The 15,381-nt window shown below is 40.2% G+C and overlaps 1 protein-coding gene across 2 annotated transcripts in view; it reads right to left on the reverse strand.

Moving 5' to 3' along the window:
- ZnT63C (zinc transporter 63C) overlaps nt 1–13,484 on the reverse strand; it is a 143,137-nt gene extending 129,653 nt beyond the window's left edge. Inside the window, exons 1-2 of one of the 2 annotated variants that reach the window (XR_011715098.1) lie at nt 13,438–13,484; nt 9,296–9,346 (exon numbers count right to left, since the gene is read on the reverse strand). The gene's annotated coding sequence lies outside the window, so the exon portion shown is untranslated. Of the gene's footprint in view, nt 1–9,295; nt 9,351–13,437 lie in introns of both variants that reach the window. The other variant, XM_071681808.1, reaches the window with a different exon arrangement.
- Between the last annotated feature and the right edge of the window lie 1,897 nt (nt 13,485–15,381).

The following is a 15,381-nucleotide window of genomic DNA, read 5'->3' on the forward strand; positions in this document are numbered from 1 at the left end:
AAGTTTCGCGACTTGACTTTGGTCAAACTCTTTGAGTTTTGACCTCAATAAACTTGCCGCTCCTTTCCCCAAGTTCAAGATTCTTTACGAAAAAAAAAAATAAGTGAGGCATTGATGCGTAACAATTTGAAAATCGCCTTTCGCCTCTGGGAAACTATAAGTACATTGATATATATCGTTCACGAATTTTCCCCAATCAGATCTCTGCTGGGCGCTGAAAAATGTAACGCTATCATCGCGATTTACTGATGAAATTATCCCAGCCCGACATCTAATGCAGCTCATCTTCCAACTTAAATCGCACTGAAATTAGGTTATGTTGCGAAAGCCTAACGAAATATATATATATATATATATATATATATATATATATATATATATATATATATATATATATCAAAATCATTTGAGCACGACGGTACGACCCTTGAGTACGAAGGGTACCCTTGAGTAACCTTGAGTAACCTTGAGTACAAAGAGTTCGAATCCCCTGAATAAGAAAGACTATACGACCCTTAGGTATAATGGTTGCATCGTCGGCTTCAACGTTCGTGTAATGCATGCAAACCAGTTATCAACTTGACGCCTCCCACATACACACAGTCCAAGCTATCTCGGGAAGGCCATACTGGTCTATTTACAGAGAGAGAGAGAGAGAGAGAGAGAGAGAGAGAGAGAGAGAGAGAGAGAGAGAGAGCCCTAATCCTGGCCATCTCGCACGAAAGCACAAGATAACAACAGATAGGAACGAGACGAATGCGGGAGGAAACAAGTCTCAGTTCCTTCCGCGTCCTTTATATATTTTTTTCCCCCTAACACTCGGCTCTCCAGGAAGGGGAGAGAGGTTACGACGGGAAAGGCGGAAGAGGGAAGAGGACTCCACACACCACTCGCTGGACGAAGGGGAGGGAAGGTGACTTCGTGACAATCAGCCACTCCTCGCGTGACTCGATGATGTCTGCGACTTCTTCGTCACGCGCACGTAACGTACACGGCCCCGAGCAAACGACGTCACCGCCGTCAGCTGTCTCGCATCTCCATTCATACCACTGGGCTTTTGTGTGTGACGTCACGCGACTCTCTCTCTCTCTCTCTCTCTCTCTCTCTCTCTCTCTCTCTCTCTCTCTCTCTCTCTCTCTCTCTCCACCGTCACACGACTCGCAACTGACGTCACGCGAGCGACTCGTCCTCCACACGGACCTCACAAGCGACGGCATACGACCCGTTCTCTACCGTCGGATGACTAACGTATCAATTCACACACTACGATGCGGACGGACGGGAGCGGTGACGAGCGTTTCCGATCGCTCTTCCGACGCTCACACGCGACCGACTAATCACTTAAACTACGTAGATCAACCGTCTCTCCTTCTCTACAGCACGCCCTTACTTCGACTGAAATACATGAACTCAAACGTCCACTAAAAAGCTCTTACACCTTGACCCTTTCCCCCAATCAAATGTTCTCCTATGATCTTCACTCTTCCATTTCCACCCTGACTGATTCAAAAAAGATCCCGCGGTCTCTGGCATTACAGTACTGGCACCCGACAAGATCCAATTCGAACTGGAAGCCACATTTCGTCTCAACACCCTCCCTCCTATACACATCACCAGACTCCATTTTTCCCCAACACTCTGTCTTACTCCCGCTGAGCATCAAAACACTACAATACACCCATTCATTCATTCATTTCCAAGGCGTTCCACTGTGACCAGAGCAGCAACCGTCCATCAATCAATCACCCCGACCAACAACAACCTCGTCTCCCGAAGTGACTGGACAATAAGATCATGTGGTGTCGATCTCCCTAAAGACGTATTCCCTCTCACATTTACCTCCCTCGCACGCATGCGACGACCTCCGTTCCACCGGGCTCTCTCCCAAACCAGCACCTGGTGGTGGGTCTTCCAGGCACATCAAAAGCGAGTTCAAACTCCCTTTAAAATCCCTTTCTATTCAAGCCATAACACGGCCTTTCTCAGTCCATAAGCGAGGCACACAGGCTTGTCCCTCTTCCTCAACGGTCACCATGGGGAACTGGGGGACACGAACCTCTCTCTCTCTCTCTCTCTCTCTCTCTCTCTCTCTCTCTCTCTCTCTCTCGTGTATATATATATATATATATATATATATATATATATATATATATATATATATACACGAGAGCGCCGCCCCCTGTACTCTACAAACAGCAATAAGTGGACACTAAATGTTGAAGCCCGCACCATCAATTCGCGCGCAGCAGGTGCATATGTGCACCAATTTTTTTTTTTTCCCCTTCTCCCTATTTATGAACCAGTTTGGCATTACTCAGCCTGGCCAGTCATACGGTCCGGCCACAACTGCTCGCCAGGCCCATAAATTTGACACAGTCTGTTTCATCCCATCTCTCTCTCTCTCTCTCTCTCTCTCTCTCTCTCTCTCTCTCTCTCTCTCTCTCTCTCAATCACAGTTCCATATGCGAACAAACTTGTCTATATACGAGCTCATGGGTTACAGGAGTAGAGATAGTGTAATCTCTAATCGACATGGAGGGAATCAACATTATCAACGCTGATACTCTTATCTCTCCCGATATAAGATAAGCATATATATATATATATATATATATATATATATATATATATATATATATATATATATATATATATATATACGTGCTGAGAGTTATAATAAGACACTTCTATCCTCATTTAGCGGATCCACATGATGAAGAAGGGTGACCGTATTTCTCATAGTGTTCCATATGCAAGCAACACGTTATCAAGCTTAAACACGACGTGCAACAGTCCCTGCAACCTCACGTCTCGTAACTCAAGGCCCTCCTGCAACACGGAAGGTCATGGAAGAGGTGGTGGGGTCAGTAGGTGTTGACTATGAAGTCAACAGGCGGCGGGGTAGTGGGGGTTGTGGCGTCAGCAAGTGGTGGTGACAGGGGCGTCAGCTAGTGATGGTCAGCACAGGTGGTCATGAGAGGCGGCGTCAGCGGGGTTGTGGTGGCGTGAGCTGACGTCGTCAGGCCAGTGGCACCTAGACTGACAAATTGTTTGCCGTCTGGGGCGTGGGGCACAGCTCAATACCTCCACCATCCCTGACCACCTCACACATCATGGTCTCGTACCTCCTACAAGGAAGGCCTCGCCTCCCCGACATGGTCTCTCCCTCCACACATGGTCTCTCCCTCCACACATGGTCCTTTCGTCCACATGGTCTCTCCCTCCACACATGGTCTCTCCCTTCACATATGGTCTCTCTCTTCACACCTGGTCTCTCTCTCTCTCTGTCTCTCTCTCTCTCTCTCTCTCTCTCTCTCTCTCTCTCTCTCTCTCTCTCTCTCTCTCTCTCTCTCTCTTCACACCTGGTCTCTCTCTCTCTCTCTCTCTCTCTCTCTCTCTCTCTCTCTCTCTCTCTCTCTCTCTCTTCACACCTGGTCTCTCTCTCTCTCTCTCTCTCTCTCTCTCTCTCTCTCTCTCTCTCTCTCTCTCTCTCTCTTCATACATGGCCTTCCCCCCTCACCTTGCCAACGAGCAGCATTCCCTTGCATATCCACTATTCCTTCCCTCCCACTCCTACCACCACGCCTCTCTCTCTCTCTCTCTCTCTCTCTCTCTCTCTCTCTCTCTCTCTCTCTCTCTCTCTCTCACCCACCATGCACCACTCCCACGACCATCCCACCTCCTCACCCCGCGACGGGTGGGGGGAGGGCAGTTTCCCTCCCCCAGGGCCCCTGGTGGTGTAAACCAGCAGACAAAAATAACCTGGACAATGGTGGCGTCGGAGGCCCAGCCAGCAAGCCAGGGACATGGAAGGGCAGGACAAGGTAGGGGGTTTGAATGGGGGGGGGGGGAGGCAGGATCTCGCTTTCAAGCCACCGGCGCATGACCCCACACTCCCTCACCAAACACACACACACACACACACACACACACACATACACACGTAAACATATATTATGACGGGCTGCACGAGAGAGAGAGAGAGAGAGAGAGAGAGAGAGAGAGAGAGAGAGAGAGAGAGAGATTAACTCTTGACCAACATTTGCATCGCCTCTTACCCCGTATGGTCAGTTTAAACAGCCAACCAACAATATACCTAGCAACCGACTTTTCCTTGTGTGTGTGTGTGTGTGTGTGTGTGTGTGTGTTATTAATGACCCATTCGTAATCAACTTATTTGTAATGTACATTAGTGTGGCCCACTCGTTAACTTTCTTTACTGCCACATACACCGCTTTAAACTTCAGGTATTGTTGTCCGCATTCATAGTTTCAACACAAGTTCATTCCAGTCATCCACATAACTCACGGCTAAGAGTTCTTCCTTGCACTTTCTTTTCTTTTTTTTTTCTATCCAGTCTTTTGCCTGATTTTCCCGCTAAGACCTCTGGTTGTTCTCTCTTGTCATCTTTCAAGGAACCGTTCACCGTCGAGACATATTCCAGCAACTAAAGGACGATTTTAAACATAGAAAAAAAATGCACATTCAAACATAGAAAAAAATGCACAAAATAATCAGATTAGAACTTGTGAAAGAATTTGTAAGCTGGTTACCTCCTTCAACCAGCGCCAACCTTTGCAGAACTAGGCAAGAGGGAAGAAAATGGCATCCCAATCATACATGAACGTGTCTTACCAACATGAAAGCTGATGCCTTGAAGGGTCAATCGCCTCTAGTGTTCCAAATGAATTTCATTCTTCACGCGCCTATGCTGGCTGGCTTAACCTCTTACAAGGGGGGTAATGACCTCCAACACACTGAATCATCAGCTCCAGAGCCTGAAGGTCATTATCCCTCAGCTATCACTACATCGCGATCATTAACCCCTCAAACAACCTCGGGTCATTAGACCCTGCTTCTTAAACATTCCCCCCACTCCCACCCCTCGTCAGCTCAAACTGCTTAAGTAATGAACCACCATTCAGAGACACACACACACACACGGGGAATGACAGCTTTCAAGTCTACCGTTATAATAACCTTGAACACGCAGCGCTACCCCTTCTAACTCTATTGCCCAACGCGGAACGTGAGGTCAAACACCTTGTGGGATCTCCACACAGATGAGACAACCATCAACATTTCTAACGAGGAAAAAATAATAACTAACGAGCAGCGATGACACGATCGTCAGCCAATAATGAGTGCGTCAAATGGATATGATGTCAATAAGGTCGTTCGCTAACAATGTGTACCTCAAATCATAAAGGCGAAATCGTGTCACCTTGAATGTGTACAACCAAATACGACACGTCAGTATAATAACCCTTGAGTGTATACTCCTTCAAAGGTACATCCATTCAAATCAAATCAACTAGAACACCAAACTCCTTCCCAAACTCAGTAAAGAGATAACGATTCATCTCCAACATCTACAAAAAAAAATCCTCTCCTCACATAAAACTTGTAAACATGTACCTAGTCATAAGGTCAACCAACACACTCGCATCGTTCAATATCACACGAGTGAATGCATTCAAAATATGAGTTGTCGTCTTCCGTTAAACAGCGAACAAGTACAGACAAACGCGACGTCCGTGGTGATCCACCACGAGTCCAGGTGAAATGATGATTACTTCCTCATTCAAGTCAGACTGCGTGTCCTCCCAGCAACTCAAAAGACACGCAAAAGACTTTCATCTTCTTATGTATCTCTGAAGACTTTAAAGAAGTGAAACATAAGAAATATTTCTTCCGACAAAATGTTCTTGAGAACGTATTTAATATTTCCATTACAGACCATCTGGGTGCAAGATAACAATCACGCGAATATCTCAATTCTAGCGGGGGTTAGGAGTGACTTGTGGCGTTGATGGAGCTGTCCAAATCATAATGCCTTGCGTGTGTTCAACATGGGCAAATGAAGAGAAGTATGACGGCGCTCATTTTAAGTTCAATGGCCCCTGGTTTAATATTTCATGAGGAGTAAAAAATGCTAAAAGTTTAGGTTATACTTGCATGGTTTCACCAATCGGTTAAGCTAGGACTAGCGCGTAGCGCTCACCGTAAGAAAATATAGAGAACGTGTCACATGAGTTACGTTCTGTTAATTGTTATGGGTGAAATGGAGAGACCATATGTTTATGAAACGAGAGCCAGCAGCGCACGTGTGCAAGGTAGAGAGATAAGACAACTGCCAGGGCAAAGCAGTGACCCCTAACAGCCCCTGAAGCGTTGACTTCAAACAAATCCAAGGGAGAGAGAGAGAGAGAGAGAGAGAGAGAGAGAGAGAGAGAGAGAGAGAGAGAGAGAGAGAGATTGGCATGCGTCGTGTGTTTGCGAGGCGAGCGAGGAGGGCGCGAGGATTGTGGTGTAAAGGTGTTGAGGTTACATAAAATGGTGGGAGGAATGTAAACATGGGCGAACGAGGCAGGATCTAGGTGACAGCTGACAGTTACTTGTTCTGAGAGAGGTTTATATAGAAACTCTAGCGTAGCGTAAGCGCTGCTGCTAGTTAGAGCACAGCTAAGCCAACAGGTCTCAAGCCTTCTGATGTCTACGCCCCTCACGCACCGATCTGAACCCATCAGGAGCATATAAGTTTTATATATTCTTCGGGCGACTGTTTATAGTCGACTCAAGTGCAGCCCTCGACCGCCAATTCAATTACATTACAACTGCCTTAACAATGACGGGGAGACATGAGATATTTATACCTAAATGCGCTCGAAATGTTTAAATTTCTCGGCTATCAGTTTGAATTACTCAAAGTACCTTAACAACACCATGCACCTGAAGAAATTCAAGCCCCATGAGCCTGTAGCTTAAATTACCCAAACCTCAAATCTAAACAACTCGAAACTACCGCAAAACATAGTACGCCTGAGGTATTTAAATACCAGCGCGCCCGACATGTTTACATTTCTCGGGCGCCAACTTAAATCCCATTGCGCCCGAGACGCTTTAAATGTGTAAGGCGCCAATTTCAATACCTCAAAACTAACGTAATAACACCTACATCTGAGGTATATAATCAACCACCAAAGGGACCGAGATATTTAAAAGTGCACAGGCACCAATTAGAATTACTAAACTACCGTAACTAGACCGGATTCTGGACGCCTGAGGCATTTAAACTCCCAACCCTCCGAAGACGTTAAATGCCTGCGGGCGCCCGTACTTTAAATGCAGTGCCGCGCCAAACTTTTAATGACTCAGGCGTGGTGTTAACACCTTCCTGCTGCGCTGGAGCTTAAATATCTAAAGAGTACTGGCCATACTGCAGCACTGTGGATGACTGTAAATGTCTCGCTTGCGGTAAGGTGAATGACAAATGCGCACGTTCACAGTTATGAAGGGTTGAAACCCCCTGTAAGACGCTCCTGCAGCTTCGAGGCTGCACTTAACGCGGAAGCAGGGGAAGTTGGAATTAAATAACTGCTGCAGAAAAGGCCCTCGACCACACGTACTTACTGTCCACTGACGAAAACACAAGCAGGCGGAGTCCAGGAACAACACGTTATCTATTTATATGCCTATCTATCAACAGACACACACAGGGTTAAGAGACGGGGGGAACGAATGTAAAAATTTCTCCCAGAAAAACACCAACAATAATAATCACACAAGCACACACTCCACCAGTAAGCGGTAATACTTCAAGCGGAATGGTACTTTCGGCATGGCTATGTCATCGTCAGCGGAGAGATGTACAGCTTCCAGAGTTATCACTTTTTGAGTGGCTAAAGGTTATGGTAAACGAGGACTAAAATACTCCGTCAGAGACTAAAAGTCCGGCATTTCATTAAAAGAGTCAATAGCAATTCTGTTTGATGGAAAAAATTTGCACTAATTAGCTTCGTCAAAACACAACACTCAAACATATTTCTGCCTAACAATATAATGCTAATGACTAGACAACTTTACCTCACAATGGGCTAAGGGCTTTTATCTTTTCAATACGTATGCCAATTTTACAAAAGGCCACTAAAAATACATTTGCAAAACTAGAATCCAGTGATCCAAACCCTATTTACATTAATACACATGAATAATTGACTACACAAAGTTCTCTGCTATTCTTTACTAAATGTGAACATTAACAATGTTGTCGCTTTCATGGTACTGTAATGAAATGCTATTTTAGATCCTAAAAAATTCTATTTACATTGCATGTCAGCAAAGTCCATTTATATCAACAATATATTAAAAAATAAACGTCAAATATTTACTGTCAAATATTCATATTATTTTCAATGCACTTTAATGTATCTATATAAATCATGACGTGATTGGTCTTAGAATCTTCTATCTTGATCCAATATACACGCAATATGCAAGACCCTGTGTATTTCACAAGACTGATGTCATTTGTAACCAATAAAAAACCCAGTTACAACAAAAGGACCAACAACAAAAGATACAACATAAACATCGAATATAATGCCAGCCTCAAACATAAATGAACTTGTACATACACCAATCTGTTCATCGCAGTAGATGGAAAGACATTTATCATTGATGAGATTGGGATGTCTAGTAATAAATAACAGGCTGAAACTGCAATTTTCCACTCGCGAATAACATACTTTAGATATCCTTTGATAATAGACATTTAGTCTTAGGACTTCGGACGCCATATTTGACTGTCCACTTGTTATAACTTCAAGTAATCTACAATACTATATCAAATAATCAAAGAATATTAAACCTCCAAACACACCACTAAATTCTTCCTTCAAAAAAATTTCCATTCAGTGTCTACAAATATTCTCCTAGTAACATACAAATATATACAGCAAGTGTTAAATGTTTGGAACATGCCTTATCTTGTTTTTTCATCTTAAGTCTTATAACCTGTGAATTTAAATTTTCTAAATGCAGTGCAGTCTTCACAATCTTCCTCTGGAATATTCAAATTGAAATATTCTCTCTCAGACAGCACAAGCTTAAAAAATACAAATATTTTGCTGTGGGTGCCATACACAACTAACTAAGAGGCTGCACTAATATATATAACAAGCCCCCTGCAAAAACACATTACTGTAGTTTAAAATGTTATGTCAGGCTTATACATCACTTCCTACACATATAAAAGAACCCCCACTGCAAGACACTGTTAAGAGAGATACTCTAAAATATACTAATTAAAATCCTGGGTATTATGCATGATGTTTAATGTGTATGAAAATTAGCTATCTCAGTCTTGCTTTACAAAAATGTGATTGAATTCATAAACAAATCTACCTTTTCAAGCGTGGAAGTGAGTGTGTACTGCTCACTTAAGAATGCATCAACCTCACCTTATAAAATACTAAAGCTGTGTTTCTTTACTAATAATATGACCATTACTCACCTTCTGACTAGTAACTTTGGATTCCGTTGAACTATGAACTACTATGACACACTATCTGAAACAACATCATAATTTGTTTTAGCAAATATATCAAATCAGTACATGAAACAAAATGAAAACAACTTAATTACTCAAAGAACACTTCTATACAAAATAATTCAATATCATTCAAAGGACACTTTCATAAAAGTTATTCAAAATAAAGTATTAACTGCTGTATCAGTATTTGTAGGTTATTCAATTAGTAACAACATGATATTCAATATAAAGTATTAATTACTGTATTAGTACTTGCAGGTTATTCAAAGTATTAATGACTATTCAAAATGAGGTACACTTTACTACTGAATTAGCAACTGTGGGTTATCTACAACAAAATATTGACTATCAGCAATTGTGGGAGCCACTACTTCATAAACTGACCAGTTATATTCATGCCTCATACATGACAAAGGTATTCACTGCTTCCTTTTTTTTTTTTTTTTCAAATCTAGGGGGTCAGGCATGGGTGGAAAAGAAAACATTACCTTAAATGGAAAACAACTGAATAAGGTCTGCTTTTTAATAAATTATCCATTTCTTTCTTCAGTAAGAAAGCAAATGATTACTTCAAACAATAAGCAGTGACAGTGCACTAAAACTCATTCCAGCAACACTTACATTTACTGAGATATGATTCCTATTAACAAATTCTAAACCAATTCAGCTCAACTGGCAACACCAACAGTCCTTCATACTTTTCCAAAATCAGCATTTATTAAGTGAACCATGATAAATTTGAAAACATTCTACTATTTAAAAGCTTTGAAATGCCTTTCCTAATTGCCATTCTCAATGTAACTAATGTATGATGATATGTGAACATCTTCATAGCTATTTAACATTCTTTTTTAACACCAATTATTGATAGATGTGCCTACAGCTTCAAAGCTGTACTCTATGCAGGAGCAACGAAATGATGGACTCATTTGGTGAGAGAAGTTCCTTGACGAGACTGAACTCCTTTCTGTCCACTGATGATGAAAGAGACCTGCAGAAGGTGACTTTTTGTTCCTGGTGCAATTATTTGAAGGTGGAGTCTGGAAACATCTGCTTAAAACAGAGGTGCTCAACATGACAATGATGAGCCCACCATCAGCCCAAAATTCCATTTCTGTAAAACCAGAACTGACCTGCCATCTTCTATCAAATGGATAGGCATTCATATGGCTGCCTCAACAATGTCATGCTTCAAATTCAAAGGTTTCTGAGCAGCTGACTGACAAAGCCAGTTTTCTTGAAATATGAATAGGGCACGCTCATCACTATTGTTCTTAATATCTCACACATCAGCTATCTGATGCCTGTAGTAGAATTACAGGTAGTCTTTGTAGAAATACTAAATTCTTCAAAGCATTCATATAGCCTCATATATGAGCTTGGCGATAACTATAGTTAAAATATAAGGAAAGTCGTAAAAACACTGAATTCTTCAAAGTATTAATATATCAATACAGCATACAATGTTTATAGATACAACATTTGGAATGGCAATACAGCATCCACAACGGAATGCTATGATGCAGAGAAAGATCAGAGGTGCACTGGCACAGTAACTGTACAGTCAGATTCTCAGGAATTCAAGACTCATAATCCCATAAGCAACTTCTAAACTCCTACAGTCAATTCATAATATTACCTTTAAATCTAATCTCATTTATCAAAAATATTTCTATCTATTTAACTTAACAGTATCTAACAAGAGTTAATATACAGCCCTTGGACCAATCTATCGGGCTCCTGCATTTTTTTGGGTTGTGTTCAATTCAACAGCCGGGTGATGATGGACTTCTTTGGAACAGGAAGTTCCTCGGAGAGTACTCTTTTTCATCCACTGACAATATGATGCAGCTTTACCAAAGGTGACTTTTCCCTTTAGGTGTAAACACAGCCAGGCAGAGCCTGGCAAAAAGGATTATAAATAAGGGTAGTCTTTGAAAGACTGACAGTGAAATACTGTACTGGTAATCAATAAAAGAATCTTCTATTCACATCATAGGCTTTTAGCATTTCAGCAAGTACTCTTCACACTTACTTGAGATAATATACTTATAAACTTCATATCATATATCTATATATTTATTCTATCTAGACTGACAGAATAATAACTTCATATCATAACATTAAAAATCTGTTTTAAACTAATAACAAAATTAACATGCACCAAACAGCCAAAACTTCCAATCGACCACTTAAAATTTTGTGAAACAAAAAGAAATCAACTTAATAACAAGAGAAAAAGATAAAAAAGCCATATAGTGTTGCAAAATGGACATAAAAGGCAATAAAGAAACTGCTTTGTCTAATTTTATGTTTGGTTGAATATTGAAAATGGAGGAAGACAAATGATAGCTCTATTCAAAGAACTTGCCCTTTTCCAACAAAATAGTCCAGTTCAGTATAACAGCAGAATAGTGGGCAGGTAAAGAGCAATCTTAGTAAAATAGAACACTGATAACCTGCAGACAATTATCACCTAAGTCTTCCAATAAGTCAAAGAACATGATATACAATCAGAGAAAATTTCAACTCTTCCATTACTGAAGAAAGAAATCAAGTCACATAATAGTATTGAAAACAAAATAGATGTATGACTATCACATGAAAGAAATGTGCAAAAGATCTATGCATAGCAATGCTGGATAACATCATCTTTGCAGGACATAACAATGGAAATACTGAATCTGTGAAGATGATAATACGAAAATTTTAGGTTAAGACAAAGAAAGTAAAACTAATGGTGTCACTACTCGAACCAGCTGTCCTCTGTTACTATAATATTACTAAGAGCTAACATTACCACATAAAGCTGAAAAAATTGTTCAGCCTTATATCTAAAAGGTTCTTTACTACCTGTATCATTTCAGTTAAACATCTGATTTACTTAAACATGCCAAAAGGTACCTACAACTTTATGGCACTCACCAGACCATGGATGTGGTATATGGAAAATACTGGTTGGCACTGTCCCTAATCTCCACAAGAAGAAATCTTTTGCTGGAATAACAGACAGGGGACTATCGATAAATTCAATATGATAAAGATCAAATATAATGACAAATATCATGGATACTACCATTATTGTTATGTGCCTATAATTCTTTAACATTATAACCTATCGGTACTGTATAAAGAACACCATGGAATGACATTATTCTGGGGAAGTAAAGAAAAACTCGATGGAAGTGGTTCCTAATGAGCAATGGGTGTAAAAGCAGGTCTAATTATTCATGACTGGTATTCATCTATCTATCTGTTCATTTTCTGCTGCCTATTATTGTTTTCATACCCACAGCAGCCCACAATGAAAGAAAAGTTCTTGTTCCTTCAATTTAAAGAGAACCTGTCGATTTAAAAGGATAAACAAAACAATGAGGATATTCTGTAAACTACCAGAAAGTAATTACACTAAATTAAACTACACTCAGGCATTTGTAAAATCAGATTCCAATCGCGTTTGGCAGAACAATAACCACTTCATATAACATAACCCCAGTCATTTAACTGAAAGCTACCATTCTACACATCCAGCAATGTGTCAGATCCATTCAGCACACCAGGAGTTCATAATATAGATCGGAACGAAACTGTGAGTGCTAAGTTACAACAGATACAAAAAATGTGTCCTACTTGAGCATCTTTCGTCAATTTTCCACGAATTCCAAAATGAATCACCGTGAACGTCCGGTCAAACACTGAAATAATCAACATGAATCACTTTGCAGCAATGTCCGGGTTTGTTACCACACCAGAGAAGAGAGCATCTTAAGCGATCACTCTCATGTTAAAATCAACTTTAAGATACCTCTTTTACGTATATTCACCCAGAATAATGTCTCTATACTTCAAATTCACATGAGGAAGCACAAAAGAATGTTTCTAATAATAATAACGTTAGAGAAAATACATATATCTTATCTACTCTGTCGACGGCCAATCTCAGGAATAGCAACACCGAGTCTTATTTCCCTTATCTAAACTAAACAAATGGCCATAGATAATGTATTCCGTCAGAAAGTGTTTCCTCTGATATTCATACAGCTAATTTGGCCATCAAAAATAAATATAACAAGCTAAGAAAGAGTGTATAGTGAAATAATTACCCAAAACAACACAGTACCCCAACACGCACCACTGACGAAAACAAACTGATATGTACCAAGAATAAGTTTACTGATTTTCACACGGGAGATCAAAGTGACCGCAACTTTAACTATAACAGTATTTCAATATTCTAAAACATTCTATAAATATAGAAATCAACGGATTATTGCCGTAAAAAGTAATAATTCTATAATTCATTCATGTTAATATTTGTGATACATTTTAGCTTAGATGCTTGATGCGCCAATTTATTTTCAGGCATTTGCTCCTACGCGTATCCAGGAATTACCAAAATATTAATATATATAAACTTGCTTTTAGCCTAGTCACATATCTATGTATCACTAGAATGATACCTTTTACTTTCTTAAAGTACTCTACTTACAGATTCATTAGCATACTCATAATATTGTTTTTCTTCATTATGTGAGATAAGTCAGGTTTCTGATTAATCTATCAACATTCGTACAACAGAGAATATATAAAAAAAAATTCTTTTTCATAAGATGTAAAAAGGAAGAGTAAATTCTAAAATATACTCCTTATGTAATCATAGTATTTCCGGGGTATGGTCACTCTAGACTAGAACCCTATTCCTCTTCCGCCTTGTTACTCGCTTCCATAGAGGGTAAAAGTTGCTACCGTATAATCCGGTCAGAATTTTCACCGGATTTTAGGACGCATTCGCAATTTGACTCGAAACAAACTCATTCAGTATAATGTGGCAATGAGACCTCGCGAAACATGAACATGTAGATTTCTCTCGTTAAATTGTAGGTCTGCACTGAAAATGTATATCTCCTAGCAAGCCAAGAAACATGCAAGAAAAACAACAGGGTTACCAGTATTGCTACCATCTGGCAGCTGAAGTCAGCCAATCAAGTGGGTGTATTCACCGAGCGATTCCTGTTGTGTCTAAGTAGTATAAATGGACCAATTCATGGTAAGAAAAAATAATTATCAGAAGCGTGTAGCAACAAACATTAAAAAGTTATGAGTTGCTTGTAAGCGCTCGATGTTCCAAGGCGAGGCTCATGATATATGGAACTTCTGATATGTGATCATTCTCTCTCCTTGCTCTTTCTTTTTCTACGGACATCACTCTGAAGTAAGCATCAGTACACAATGCCATTCTGAACTATAAAGGGGAGAAACAGCTTGTTGGAAAGAAAATGTGAATGCTGTTCCATACATTCCTTGGTAGCAGAGTCTCAAATTATTATGAACAAAATGAAAATAACAGGGTGGTATCTTTAAACGAGAAAGAACAATTTAGAAATTGTATAATTATAAGAATTTTTAAAGATAGTAAAGAGTTTCATAAATGTTACGCAAATAAAAGAAAATGGGCAATAGACTGATATGAGAAAATGATGTCCTCGGGGATTCAGGGTAGCCTTAAATAAAAGTAATACTCAAGGCATGTGAACGATAATGGTGGAATAATAGGATAGAAAAGTGCAAGATTCGTATGGAGAAGAGACACACATTACAACGTAAAGATGAGAGTGGTAGTCATGCAGCTAAAGAGAAGGGAAAGCTGTTGGCTGATGAATTAGGCTGCTGAGAGAGGGGAAACACCAGACGAGTGGCTGTGGCTTTACTTAAGGTAACAGAAAAAGCTCTGTACAAATTGATAAGACAAAGGACGTGACTGCCATTTATTATGTTTTTAGGGTTTCATAAACCTATACCCAACATATAAGATCGAAAGAATTACTGTATTGTACCGAGAATCTGCCACTGCCCAGTGTCGCATGAAACCTCCGAGAAGCATGACGAAGTTATCACAATCTGGCATATGGTTTTCTTATAGAATGAGATAATTTTTCATAAAATTATAAGTTCAGTCAAGTACGCGATTTCCGTGGTATGGTCAGTGCTTTCGGCCGCATGAACACGTTTCAGTTGTGACTGTTGACCAAACAGAAAAAGAATTTTAA

The sequence above is a fragment of the Panulirus ornatus genome, chromosome 33 (genome assembly GCF_036320965.1).
Source record: "Panulirus ornatus isolate Po-2019 chromosome 33, ASM3632096v1, whole genome shotgun sequence".
In the NCBI taxonomy this organism is placed as follows: Eukaryota; Metazoa; Arthropoda; class Malacostraca; order Decapoda; family Palinuridae; genus Panulirus; species Panulirus ornatus.